Source organism: Pleurodeles waltl, chromosome 11 (assembly GCF_031143425.1).
Source record: "Pleurodeles waltl isolate 20211129_DDA chromosome 11, aPleWal1.hap1.20221129, whole genome shotgun sequence".
NCBI lineage: Eukaryota > Metazoa > Chordata > Amphibia > Caudata > Salamandridae > Pleurodeles > Pleurodeles waltl.
The window spans coordinates 328689765-328704825 of record NC_090450.1 but is presented as its reverse complement, the minus strand read 5'-3'; positions in this window follow the sequence as shown (position 1 = coordinate 328704825).

Genomic DNA, 15061 nt, shown 5'->3' with positions numbered 1-15061 from the left:
AAAACAGAGGAGCGATGGGAGAGGCTTTGTAGGGAGAGGGATGGGGCAACAGAACAAAGGGGGCCGATTAAGAGGGTATTTCTGGCTCACAGGAGGCGGGGTCATCCACAGGACATAACAGTGGTGGTAGGTGCTAGGTATGGGTGCCAGAAGAGGATCAGGAGGGAACTAGGTTTGCGGGGCCAGTGCAGCTCGTGAGCTTTGTAGTGTGAGAGACCTGCAAGGTTGGTGCACCCCTGTGGTACACAGAGCAACAATGCCGGTGGGTGAGGCTGGCAGACAGTTGGAGACACCAACGGGGCACAAATGGCCTTGGGACATTGGTCTGAAGAAATAAGGGGGTCTTCAGTGGCCTTCCCTACATCAAGGGATCGGACATGTGCTGCTAATATGGAGACTTCCACCCTGTTTAATGGGGAAGTGCGTGGGGTGATGAGTGCAAATGTGTCAGGGTGCGCGATTAATGAGGCGAATGTGCATGAGGATGAGTTTGAACTGGATTATGAGGAAGGTAGTGATAAGTGGGAGGAAGGTGAATTGCTTGAAGGCATAGAGGGGAAGTAGCCAGTGGTGCAAGGTGTGAAGAATGGTGGTGCAACGGCCTCTTCAGTTGGTGTTTTGCAGATGTCAAATGCAGACCCTTTTGACAAAGCTGGGCAGCAAACGGAGGCATTTAGTAGAAGTCACAAAACAAGTCAGGAACTCGGACAGTTGCCCCCAGGTAAGAGAAATTGGTGGTCACTATGGGGTACTCTAGATTAGTACGGGCGCGAAATCATGTAAATCAGTCGGGTTAGGTGATGGGGTAATAAAGAGTGCAGGGGTACAAAAGAGTGACTCGGACGCAGTAGAAGGGCAGACATGGAATGCAGAGTAAGGTAAGGCAACAGTAGGGACTAAGGCCTCATCTGATGCCAAGAAAGGATGTGTCAGGCACTGATGACAAAGACAGGGAAGGCTATAGGAAGCGACTGCCTAATATTGGCTTGGTGATGCCCCTGGGGTCTATTGTTTTAGAGAAAACTAAGAACAGAATATGGAAACATGAATTTGTGGATGTGTTCAAGGTCTTACATAGGGACATTCAGGCTAAAGAAGGGCCCAAAGAGGAAGATTGGGAACTACTGCAGTGGCCCAGGGTGCTCATTACTGTGGAAAACTGGACATCAGCCTTGCTGATATTCGATAGCATTTACTGCAAGAATACATGGATATCATAGGGAAAACATAGATACACTTTGGGGGCTATGCTTGGTTCAGTTACTATGAGGAATTTCGGGCCAGGGCAAGATTAATCCTGATAAACTTTGGGGGGATGTGGATTCCGATTTTGAATGCAGTGGATGTCAATGACACGGTCTCCGGCCTCAACTCCCACGGCAAGTGGCCTTCCTATTTCATATAAGCCTGTTCAGCCCCATCCCACCCAACAACGAGTGAGTAGTACAGAAAAGGCCCGAGCACAAAAGCAGGGGCATGCTGGAACTTCAATAAAGGATTTTGAGCACAACACACTTGCAAATTCAAACACGAGTATTTAAAATGTGGAGCTGGACATCCCATTACACAGTGTTTCATGCTGGCAAGCCCCTCTGAGCAATGGAGAACAACCAGAGGGTAAGGACCCCAAGGTTCTGCTGAGCCAAAAGGCTACTATGCCAATTAAACTGGGTAGCTTAGTGCCATGGATATTGTTATATCCTGACAGAGAGGGATGGCTTTGAGATTGAAATGGGGATTTCGGGAAGGTTTTAGGGTTGGTTGTCAAGGTCCCAGGGGTAGAGGTGGGCTGACAATCTAGGAGTGGTGTCTGCCAAACTGCAGAAAGAGATCAAATAGGGGAGGATTGTGGGCCCTTTCCATGACTGGCCTTTGATTGACTGGATCATATCTCCTTTGGCTGTGCTTCCCAAGAAAAGGGAAGGGGAATTCTGTTTGATCCACCATTTATCTTGGCCGGAGAGGGCTTCGGTGAACGATTTAATTGTGACAGGGGGCACAAGAGTGGTGTATACTTCCGCTGATGATGCTATTCGATTGATCAGGCTGTGAGGATGGGGTGGCATCAAGTCAACATTTTGGCTATTATCTGTACACCCAAATGATTTTCCTTTATTGGGGATGAAACTGGATGGTGCAATTTATGTAGACAGAGTGTTACCTATGAGTTGTGCCATTTTCTGTGCCTTGTTTGAGACCTTTAGTACCTTTTTGCAGTGGGTCTTTACAAGGATGAGTGGCCATTGAGTAGTGTCACACTCTTCGGATGATTTCCTGTTTGTTGGGAAGTCTGGGTCAGGTGAATGTCACAGGGCTCTGAGACATTTGGAGGACATGGCAGTGGACCTGGAAGTTCTGTTGGCCCCTGAAAAAATGGAAGATCCCAGAACAGTTTGAACCTTTTTGGGCATTGAATTGGACACAGTTCATATGATAGCGAGTCTGCCCAGCAAAAAGGTGCAAGAGATTCCAGGTGTTTTAGAAGTGATGTGGGCAAATTGGAGCTCAGGGTAGAGCAGCAATTGTTTGGGTTCCTGAATTCTTGTGTGCAGAGTAGTCCGAGTAGGTTGGACTTTTTGCAGAAGACTGGGTTTAGCCATACCATAGTATTTGGATTTCCATCGGGGGAGAGCTGACCTCTGAATTTGGAAATCCTTTCTAGATAAATTCAATGGTGTGTCAATTAATTTTCAGGGAGAGAACAAGGAATGACAGGTGCAGATACTCTCTGACGTGGCGGAGACCCATGGTTTTGGTCTTTTTTGGGATGGGAGGTGGTGTGCAGAAAGGTGCCCTCAGAACAGGTTGGAGCAGGGGCAGATCGTAGCCTTTTTGGAATTAGGAGTGGGGGCATGAGAGTCATTAGGCTGGTTGAGACGTCTTTAATGGAGTCCACAAAGAGGAGCTATTGGTTGGCATGAGCGAATTTGAGATTTTAAAAGGGTGGGGTAAGGAAAAAAAGGGCGGGGGAGAGAATTGTGGAAGGCTATTACTTTTGAATTACTATTGGAGGATCTGCATGCTTTTTCCGAGGGTTGTGATGATAAATTTGAGGTTGCTCTTTTTCGGTTATGCATGATATGGATGTTCTTTGGAGCCTTTAGGGGTTCTGAGCTTTTGGGCTCAGTACGGGAATCAGGGGTGCTACATGGGGAGATACGAATGGAAAGGAGTCAGCTGGGGATTTGGTTGCGAAACTCCAAGACAGATCAGATGGGAAGGGGAAAATGGGCATGGTTACAGAAGGGAAGAAGTGAAGGAGCATTACCAGTGAGTGAATGGTGCAACTTTAGCAACTGGCCAGGGTATAAGCAGGAGGTGATCTTTTGTCACACAAATGGGGATAAGGTTGCAGCCTTTCAGCTGTTGGTTGTGTTTTGCATGACCTTACGGAAGTTTGGTCAGAACCCTGCTAGCTTTTGGACTCATTCTTTCAAATTGGGGCAGCAACTGCAGCAGCACGGTTGGGTGGGATTGGCCTCAAATTCACAAACTTGGTAGGTGGCGGTCCATGGGTTGTGAGAGATATGTGTACAAATAAAGGGGGAAGCTTGGTTGGGGAAGGTGCTGGGTGTACAGGGTCCACGATAACTTTCTTCTTTTCCCATAGGGTGAGTGAGCGGCCCTAAGAGGCATAAAATGATCATGTTGATGGTCGGACACTCATTTATCCACTTGCCAGCCAAATATGCAGAATGCCAGGCATAACTTAGGATTGCTCAGCAGTCAGCATGATGTGCTGTGGTATGGGAAGAGTGGGATGATATGGGGGAGCCTGCTTCTGTTTTAGTGCCCATGGTACTAAAATGGGGTTGTCCAGACATGCATGTTCTTCACCTGCAGTAAAACAATTCGGTTTGGTCAATGGGGCTCACCCTACGGCAAAACATGCAACAGAACTTGGTACTAATTCATCAAATGTTGGCGTGGACCTGCTTGAAATGGACAGAGTTTGTGCCTGGTAGACATTAAAGGGAAGCGATTAAGCATGGGACCATTGACAAAGCCAGGAGGAAACTAAATTGGGCAATGAAGGTTTTTTGTTTGCAACACAACATCAAGTTTTTGGCCCATGGGTGCATTAATGAGGAAGAAATGGATCGGGTGCATCTCTCGGAACTGGGCAACACATATTACATGTTGGAACTGAAGGATTTGCTGGGGGAACCTTGGAATGAGAAGTTGTGGTGCACATAAAGGGAATATGGAGTTGCGGTGTTGCAGTGGTTTAGTTGGTGATGTAGTAAAAGGCACTCCATGGTTTTTCTGGGTGGCAGGAGTTGAAGGGGTAGAAAGTCAGATGTGGACCTATCCACCCCTCAGGAAAGGAGGAAGGAAGTATAGGCTAAGGATAATGGTGTGCAGGATACCAGGAGAGGGCGAGGAGGCTTCTTGAAGGATGCTTGGGTAAAAGAGTGAGAATGATACTGGGTCTGGAAGGAGTTCATGGTATTATGTGGTCATTTTAGTTACAGCTTCATATACGTTATTTTAATGAATTAGGCCTGCCGCTGCGCACTTCAACTTAGATATAGTTTATTCAGTTTTGTTTATTATTTTAACAATAGCCACATTTGCGGTCTTGTTTTATTTCTCTCTATCTAGCTGTTCTGTGCCTAGGCCAGCACTGCGTTCTTAAACAAGACATTTCTTTCACTCTGTGCTTTTCTCAAGGCTTCAGTAAGATAGGTTGCCGGCAAACGTGGTAATGCTTTGTCTCTACTGTTAATAGAACATACACACTCTTACGTATCGATCCTTTCTTGGAACATCAGCTGTTTTATTATAAAAACACTACTTTGACCCATGTACGTTAGAGGGAAATTCCAGCCAAATGACGACGACTGTATGCTGATTGCTGAGTGCTTCGCTACAGCTGCTTATTTAGACTACAGGCCTCTTGTTCAGGTATGAGGGATTATGTCTTCCCAGGAGAACCTGAAGGGCAGAATTAGAGCTTAACATGCTGTGCTCTAACATAGCCTAGGTAGGAATTATTTGAACAATTCTAGTAGCGTTATTTTTATGCTTTACTCTCCTTGTCACAGTTTTAACCCTGTCAAGCTTTATCATCCTAGTTATTGCAGTACATGCTTTATTATCCACGATGCAGTTACTTCAATAAAAGCTGATTGAATTTTACTCTGCCTCCAATTGTCCTTGTATACGTGAGACTGTGGGTGGTATAAAATTATTATGTTTAAGATGCTTCAAAGTTAATTCACATGTTGAAATGCTAATTCAATTGCAATCCTGTCCAAATAAATGGCCTTTTACACTTTACTGGATTATTGTGTGTGATTACCTCATGATGTGGCTTCTTTAAAGTAAAAATCCACAGTGGAGAGTTTCTCCTCGCTGGGCTCTTCTTCTGCCTTTCTTTTTCTGCACTCCTTGAAAGTTTTGTGACAGTATAGCACAGGGAAGGGCAGTTAAAGTGGTTTAATGTAGCTTGACCTGTCCTTGACTTGAACTTCTGCATTGAAGCAGGTGTTTGTTTTACATTCTTTGCAGAAGAGTTTCCTCTTGTAGTTAGAAAGAGGATTCTATGTCAGGACCGGAGACGTCAGATTATGCTTTCTCTTTCCTTTACTGTCAACACACAGCAGCCAATGAAAACAATGAAAAACAATAAACTACATATTCCATCGGCCTACAGCCTCTCTATGACCCCCGAATCAGGGCCTGTCATCTCCTATATAGTCCTTCAACTCTATAGTCCTTCCTCTTTCTTTGCTGCTTCACATAAAAGTGCGTTGATTTATGTTTTGCTAATTATTGTGTATTTCCTTGTTTCGGCTCAGCATTTTGCCTTCAGGTGCCTGCCGATGGTAGCAGTTTTGCGTGTAGCACGTCGTGCTTTCCTTCATTAATTGGATTTCCCCTTGGGCACACGTTTTGCCGAGATCGTGTTCAGGCCGGTGAGGAGTGGGTGGGGAGGCCGAGCTGTTATAGAAGACGTCCTCTCTCTGCCTCCGATCCTGCAAATGTGCATAACACCGTTTTCAGATCGCTGTGAGCACATGAATCGTTGGCAGAGACAAGGCAGGCCCTAAACTCCCTGCACCCCCTGTTCTACATCTGGATGGGCTGAAATAAATATATAGAGCCTGGCTCTAGGGGATTTGGTGCTCCCTCCTCCACAGCAAATTGTTGTAAACTGGTAGGGGCCCTGTGGACCCTTTTAGCACCTGGGTGTCCCCTCCTCAGTGCAGCAGTGGGACCTCATCTCCTATATATTTAAAAATAAGACTTCTGCACTTCAAGGATATGGACCACCAATTCCCAGAAGATGATCAGTATGGGGAATATGCTCCTGTCCAGTACAACCAGCAGATCAAAGAGTGCCTTGTGAAAACCTGGGACTTTGGTGCAGGCTTGGGGAACCCCACACCAATTGAGGTCAATATAAATGAGCCTAGCCAGTCACAGTCTGACCCCTTTGAAAATACCTTTAGCTTGGTCCTAAATGATCATGAATACGGGGCTCCCCAAGATCAAGACTCCTCCCCCTTATCACAGGCAACTAATGATCCGACCGATGACTCTTCGGATTCAGACTCAGAAGATATTCTAACCCTGAAAAGCAGAATGGCAAGCGCAAAGGTAAAAGGCAACATACAGAGCAGTCATCCCCGCATCCTCCTCTGAACAAGAACCTCCATTTTAATGCTGAGAGTGGATCCCATGTCAGGAGGTAGCATCTTATGTTCAGTCATGACTGCGGAAAAGTTTAGAAAAGGATATCCGCAATACATTGCACTCAGAATGCTCTCATCCTGCTCTTGCATGTAAAGTTGCGGAGGCCCCAGAGTTAGATCCATACATGGTCACTTTCCTTAACAAATACGCAAACGATCGGAAAAAAAAGACATTGACAGAGCGGGGAAGGACAGTGTCCTTAATAGAATTTAAAGTTCTTGTCATTAATGCTAGAAAAGTTTTGAATGCACTGCTCTAAATTTCGAGGTGGTCAGAGGCAGCTCGTGTAGAGATTGCCAGACCACCAGAGTTAACAACTGTTTGAGCTGGAATTTTGCCCAGCACAGTGCCTGCCTACTCCCAGCACACCTCGAGATGATGTAAACACTGTTTCTCTTGACATGTACCCAATTGCATTTCTTTCCTATGCATATTTTCATACATTCATGTTCATTTCTATGCAAATGCATGTGTTTTATGAATGCATTTTAAATTGAACATTATGAAATCTGCTATGGCTTCACTGCCACTTTTAGTATTATTTGCCATATTATCAATTGCTTTTCAAAATATTCAAAAATATTTCACCTTTGGCATTATGATGGAACGTTTTTCAAAATATTCAACAAGGCCCTGACAATGGAACTATGTGAAACAGCATCTTATTTGTTTGTTATTTGAAGAAAATTACTTACAAAGAGATGATAATAAATTGAGGGACAGATGCTATTTCTTGCTTCCAGGGGGACAAAGATTTGCAGAGATTACTCTGGGACAGGGAAAGTGTCAGCTATTTATCCCTGGGACAGGGAATATGGGACTCTGGGACAGGGAAAGTGTCAGCTAACCCAACCCGGCCTTGCTATCTATCTCTTGACAGGCACATATAGGTCCCTGTAACTCAGAACAATATTCCTGTGTGTTCTGTTCAGGTATGCAAGCAAATGTGAGAAAGTTTAACACTTTGACGAGCTTTATTATGTGCTAGAGATAATTTAACTAAAGACAAGGAGAGAGGGACTTCACCAAGTTATCTCAAGCCCTTAATGAAACCCTACATCATGTTGCATTTCATTTTGGTGTTCAGTTTAATATTTGCGATTTCTGCCACTGCATTGATTGTGTTTCCCTTTACAACTATTCATGTGCTTTGCACTAGAAATTGGAGTTTAATCTAAAATAAAAGTAATTTAAAAGATTTCTAATGAACATCATTTAGTGTCTCTATTTATGCTAAAAAGAGATTTTGAATCTACTATTTACCCTGTATCCCAAAGGACCGTTGGTTGCTCAGAAAGTACCAATCTCAGGTAATTGCGATAATGATACTGGGCTGCATCTAAGGAGCTTATTATTCAGAATCGATATTTTGAATAAGCGTGTATTTGAAACAGTTTAAAGATCCCAAAAATCCGGCCTCAATCTTGGCAAAAAAAAAGAAACAGGACGTTTGGGGCCCAAAGGTTGGCTCAATCTCTGATCTCTGAATAACTGTGAATGACAAATACAATGGGCCAGATTTAAGAAAAGTGGTGCTACATTACGTGTAGTGCCACTTTTCTTGCGCCCCGTTTCGCTCCCCTACCGCCACTATGTGTGTACTGTATTTAAAATACGGCGCACCATGATACAGGGCAGGGGCAGTAATGTCAGAATGTTGGGCGCTATTGATGTACTATTCAGGGTTAGCGCTAACCCTGAACAGTGTATGGAGGCCCATTGAAAACAATGGCATGACCCCTTTTAATGCCTGTTCTGAGCAGGTGTTAAAAATGCAGAAAACAAATTACACCTCCTGCTTCAACATCCTCCGTATGCTCCGAAAGATCTACAAGTGGATACCCACTGAACCCAGAAGAACAGTCACCCAAACCCTTGTAAGCAGCAAACTGGACTACAGCAATGCCCTCTACGCAGGAACCACTGCCAAACTACAGAAGAGGCTGCAATGCATCCAGAACACCTCCGCACACCTCATCCTGGACATCCCCCGCCAGTGCCACATCATAGACCACCTGAAAAACCTGCACTGGCTCCCAGTCAACAAGAGAATCATCTTCAAACTCCTCACCCACGCTCACAAAGCACTGCACAACACCGGACCAGAATACCTCAACAAATGACTCTCCTTCTATACCCCGACTCGGCATCTCTGCTCTGCTGACCTCGCCCTCTCAACCATCCCATGCGTCTGCAGAACTACACACCGACGGTAGATCATTTTCGCACCTCGCTGCCAAAACGTGGAACACTCTTCCCACCCACGTGTGCTAGAGACCTCCCAACCTTTAAGAAACTTCTCAAAACCTAGCTGTTCAAGCAGTAGCAGCACCTGCCCCCCACCTTTTCCCCCTCCGCTCCTCAGCACCTTGAGACCCTCACAGTTGAGTAGTGACCTTTACAAGTCCCTGATTGATTGATGCACTTGAGGCGATGTGTCGGTTTTTGCAGAAATCAGCTGCAAAACCCACTTCTGAGGCCCAGCACATGGGGCAACTCAGGCAAGGGTAGGACTCACAGATGGCAGAGCCAAGTAGGACCAGGAAAGTTGTAGGCAGTCTTTCATGTCCCTGAGACTACCGAAATGGAGGGAAGCAAATAAGCCCTCAGAGAATCATGGGTTCAAGGATGTGGAGAACAAGTCCAGTCCTTCTCGCTGCAGTCAAGGCAAAAGGCCAATACAACAAAGCAAGTAGCAAAGTGGTAGTCCCTCCTATAGCAAAGAACACAGCAAGCTGCAGGCCAGCACAGAAGTGCATTGCAGAGTGTCAGTACCTCCTGACAGCACAGCAGTTCTTCTTCCTGGCTGAGTGTCCCTGGTTCCAGTAGAGTTGTGGTTTGGTGGGGTTTGGGGTCCAGTACTTATACCCGAATGTGCCTTTGAAGTGGAAGAGACTTCAAAGAGTACTTTGAAGATCACAATGTCCCTGTCCTTCCTTCACTGTCTCCAGACACTCTCAGGGGGGTATGCAGCCCTTTGTGTAAGGAGAGACACAACCCTATTCAGGTGTGTCAACTCCTCCCACCCATCTAGCCCAAGAAGACCAATCAGCCGGGTGATGGGCCATCTGGATGCAATTGTCACACTCAAGTTCCCTTTGTGTGTCTGTCTAGATGGAATGCACAAAGACGAGCTGTCATCTATCTCAGTGTGTATTCAGAGACAGAGAGAGGCACAGAATGTTTAAAGTAAGAAAATGCCAACTTCCTAAAAGTGGCATTTTCAGACTTACAATTTAAAATCCGACTTCACCGTATGTTGTAATCTTAAATTGTGAGTACAGTAACACCAAACTCCATACACCTATCTTTCCCCAATTGAAAGTTACACTTAAAAGATTATTCAAGGTAACCCCAATGTTAACCTATGGGAGAGATAGACCGTGCAGTAGTGAAAATAGAATTACACAGTTTTTCACTACCTGGACAGGTTAAACTTAAAAGTACTTGTCACTTTTTAAATACACTGCACCCTTCCCTTGGGGCCAACCAGGGCCTACCTTAGGGGTGACTTATATGTAATAAAAAGGAATGTTTAGGCCTGGCAATTTGCCACATCAAAATGGCAGTTTGAAACTGCACAAACAGGCTCTGCCGTGGCTGGCTTTAGACATGTTTGAAAGACAACTGTAGTGGGTGGTAGAATCAGTGCTGCAGGCCCACTAGTGGCATTTAATTTACATGCCCCTGGTACATACAGTGCAATTTATTAGGGACTTAGAAGTAAATTAAATATGCCAATTGTGGAGAAGTCAATGTTACTATATTTTAGAGTACTTACCACCTATTGGTGAGCAGTAGTAAAGTGCCCAGAATACTAAAAGCCAGTAAACATCAAACAGAAAAAAAACAGGAGGTCAGAAGGCAAAACATTAGGGGAACCATGGCAAGGATGCCAGGTCTAACACATGCCCCCCCAGCTGAAAGTGAGTGGAGCTACTCAACTCATTGGGAGTGCTCTTCACTATGGTGGAAGAACTTGAAGAGACCATCAGCGCTGGTGTGCTCTGTTCCAGAGCAGTGTTCCACCATGAAGTCCATTCCCTTTAGGGAGATGGGCCACCTCAACAGTTTGGGATTTCCCACCCCTCATCTGCGTTAACCATCTGAGGGGCGTGTGGCATGTCTGAACCTGGAAGTGAGTGCCAAACAGGTATGGCCTTCACTTCTTCAGCACCCAGACCACAGCAAAGGCTTCCCTTTCAATTGTTCTTCACCTCTGTTCCCTGGGAAGTAGCCTCCTACTGATGACATTTTTGGGTTGATCCAATCCCTCTTCATTTAGCTATGAGAGAACGGGCCCTATGCCATGCTCTGAAGCATCCATCTGAGCAACACATTCTTGGAAGAAATGTGGGGCCTAGAGCATGGGTGCCATGCACATGACTTAATTTAGGGCGTTAAAAGCTTCCTGGCACACCTCGGTCCAGATTACCTGACGTGGCTGCTTCTTGGAATTCAGCTCTTTGAAGGCTGTGTTGGAAATGGTCCTTTTACAGGGTTATCCCCAAACTTTTTGCCTTCTTCTTCCTAATTTTTCTGAACTGTTTTTGCTGGTTTTAGGACTCTAGGCACTTTACCACTGCTGACCAGTGCTATAGTGCAAATGCTCTGTGTCTAAATTGCATTGGTGTTTGGTTTACCCATGTCTGGCATATTTGATTTACCAGTAAGTCCCTAGTAAAGTGTACTATGTGTGCCCAGGACCTATACATCAAATGCTACTAGTGGGCCTGTAGCACTGATTGTGCCACCCACATGAGTAGCCCTGTCAACATGTCTCAGACCTGCTAAAGGAGTGTCTTTGTGTGCAGTTTTAACTGTCAGTTTGACCTGGCAAGTGTACCGACGTGCCAGGCCCAAACCACCCCTTTTACTACATGTACGTCACTCTTAAGGTAGGCCCAAGGTAGCCCCGTGGGCAGGGTGCAATGTAATTTAAAGGTATGACCTGTACTAGTGTGTTTTACATGTCCGGATAGTGAAATACTGACTAAATTCATTTTTAACTATTCCAAGACCTATCTCTCCTATAGATTAACATAGGTATTACCTTGAAATACCTTTTAAGTGTAATTTCCCATTGGGAGCAGATAGATATCGGGAGTGTGGGGTTTCTAGAGTCACAATTTCAAAATAAATCTTTTGGTGGAGTTTTATTTATTTTTATTGTATGTTTGAAAATGCTGCCTTTAGAAAGTGGGCATTTTCTTGCTTAACCATTCTGTTCCTCTACCTGGCTGCGGAATACACGTCTGGGTCAGGATGGTAGTTGGGCTGTTTGTGAATTCAGTCTAGACAGTCACACAAAAGGAGCAGAGGTGTGGCCTGCATATCCTGATGGGTCTTCCTGGCCTAGAGTAGAGGGAGAAGCTGACACTTGCACCTGAATAGGACTGTGCTTGTCCTTATAGAAAGCAGTCTCCAACCCCCTGGAGTGTGTCTGAGTCAGAGCAGGAAAGATTCAAAGGCAGAAATGAATATCACTCCTGCGCCTCCGAGACCACAATTTCGGAACACTTCTGGACTGAGGACATTCTGCGAGGAAGAGTTGGATGCTGTAGGAGGAACTGCCACTCTGCCTTTTGCTTTACTGTGCTGGCCTGCTGCTTGCTACTTCTGCCCTGGGAGTAAAAGAACTGGACTCTGCTTTCTATATCCTGCTTTCCAAGGCTCTCCAAGGGCTTGAACTGAGCTTGCCTCCTGTTAAAAAGTCTCTGAAACATCAAAGACTTCATCTGACAGTGCCTGGGCTCTTCTGCTAAGAGTCATGGCTTGCCAAGTGGTGCCAAATCCAGTCCCTGGGCTCTTGGAAGTGGAAGCTGGTGACCTGAAGAGGCCGTTGAGGCAGAAAAATCGATGCATCGCCTGTCTTGCAACTACAGATTCGAAGCATCTCCTGCTTCAGTGCAGATTCATCTTTGCCGTGCATCTGGATTTTCCACGCATCACCCCAGGGCATCAGTTTTTTTCATCAACACTTTACCACAGTTAGGATTCCACGCATCGCCTTTCCTGCAAGGAAAAGAATTGACACATTCACAACCCAGCAGGAAAAGAATCAATGCATCGCCCATCCTGCAGAAAAAGAATCAATGCATCTCTTGCTTTTCTGACTTATCACCTCCTTTGCGGCCTGCATTGCCTAATTTTTTATGTATCCACGATACTGTGTGTTATATGGATACAGCCATTGATTCTTCAGCATTAGGACTCTTTTAAACCTTAAAAAGTGATATCTCTACTAATGTATGTTGGATGTTTGTCATTTTGGTCTTGTTTAACTCAGATATATATTGGCTATTTTTCTAAACTAGCGTTGAGTGCCTTTGTGGTGTTTTCGCTGTGCTTCTGTGTGTGTGTACAAATTGCACATTGCTGCTAAGATAAACCTGACTGCTTGAGCCAAGCTACCAGGGGGGTGAGCAGGGATTATCTTAGGTGTGTAACTCCCTTACCCTGACTAGAGTGAGGGTCCCTACTTGGACAGGGTGTAAACTGACTGCCAACTAGAGACCCCATTTCTAACAGGGTGTAACAATGGTGCCATATCCCCTGATGAATCTCCTGTAGTATCCAGCGAGGCCTAGGAAGGATCTCACTTCTGTCTAGGTCTTGGGGGGTTCCCATGCCAGGATGGTCTCATTTCTGGCCTGGAGGGGCTGCACCTTGCTACCTCCCAACTGGTGTTCCAAGTAGAACACAGAACCGTGCTCCATCTGGCACTTATTTACCTTGATAGTCAGGCCTGCCCTTTGCAGAGCCTGAAGCACTTTCTTCAGGTGGCACAGGTGGTCCTCCCAGCTAGAACAGAAGACTGCTATGTTGTCCATGTAGGCGACACTGAAATTCTCCAGTTCATGCAGGACCTCATTCACCAACCTCTGGAAGGTGGCAAGGGTATTCGTCAACCCAAAGTGAATGAACCGGAACTGGAAGTACCCTTCTGGTGTAGAGAATGCACACCTCTCTTTATCTCCATCGGTTAAGGCAATTTGCTAGTACTCAGATGTTACGTCGAACATGCTGAGGAACTTATCAGCTCCAAGCCGATGTATGAGCTCATCAACTCTGGTAATGGGGTGTGTGTGTGTGTCAGTCATGGTGACTGCATTGAGCCAATGGTAGTCCACACAGTACCAGAGTTTAAGTGTGATGACTGGCATGGCAGCCTTGGGGACCACCATCACTGGGCTGGACCACAGGCTGCTGGAGGGCTCAATAACCTTAAGTGCCAACATTCTGGAGACCTCCTCCTTAATGTTAGCCCTCACTTTGTCAGACAGCCTGTACATTGTATTCTTTATAGGTGTACTGTCCCCAGTGCCAATATTATGGGTGCACCTTGTTGTGAGTCCTGGGGTCAGTCCTGGGGTCAGTGAGAATAGAGAGGCGAACTGCCCCAACAACTGACAGCAGTCTGTCTGTTGATTTAAAGGTTAGTGTAGGGGAGGGGCTGACACCCTCCACTGACCCATCCTGCACTTTGGAAGATAAGAGGCTGGGGAGAGGTTCACTCCTCTCCTCCACCCATTCATCAGTTACCAAGAGCATGGTAATCTCGGACCTCTCAAAGTGGGTCTTGAGGCGGTTCACATGTAGAACCCTGAAGGTGGTTCCTAGTAATTTTGAAGTCTACCAGGCATGGGACAATGCTCTTCCTCTCCTTGACCAAATAGGGCCCAGTCCAGAGGTCTTGTAGAGCATGGGGCTCCAGGGGTTCCATGACCAACACTTTTTGGCCAGGCTGAAACTCCACCAAAGTGACATTCTCGTCATACCAGTATTTCATGTCCTCCTAGCTGGCTTCTAGGTTCTCTTGGGTAGGCTGGAAAGGCAGGGTCTTGTGTACTACAAAGACTTTCATTTGAAGTTTGCCTGCTTCAAAGGCAGAAATGAGTATAAGTACTGCGTCTCTGAGACCACAACTTCAGAACACTTATGGACTGAGGACATTCTGGAGGTTTCAAAATGTCACTTGAAGAAAGTGGACATTGTCTTGCTTAACAATTCTATACCTCTGCTTGTCTGTGGAATACATGTCTGGGTCAGGATGACAGTTGGGCTGTTTATGCATTCACTCTAGACAGTTGCACAAAAGGAGCTGAGGTGTGTCCTGCATATGTTTATGGCCCATCACCAGGCTGATGGTTCTTTCTGAGCTAATGTTGAGGGAGGAGCTGACACCTGCACCTAAATAGGGCTATGCCTGTCCTCACACAAAACAGTCTCCAACCCCATGGAGTGTGTCTGGGGCCAGGGCAGAGAAAGGTAGGATCTTGTGCTCTACAAAGACTTCTCCTTCAAGTTTGCCTGCTCCAAAGACATAAATGAGTATAGGGTCTGGACCCCTGACTCC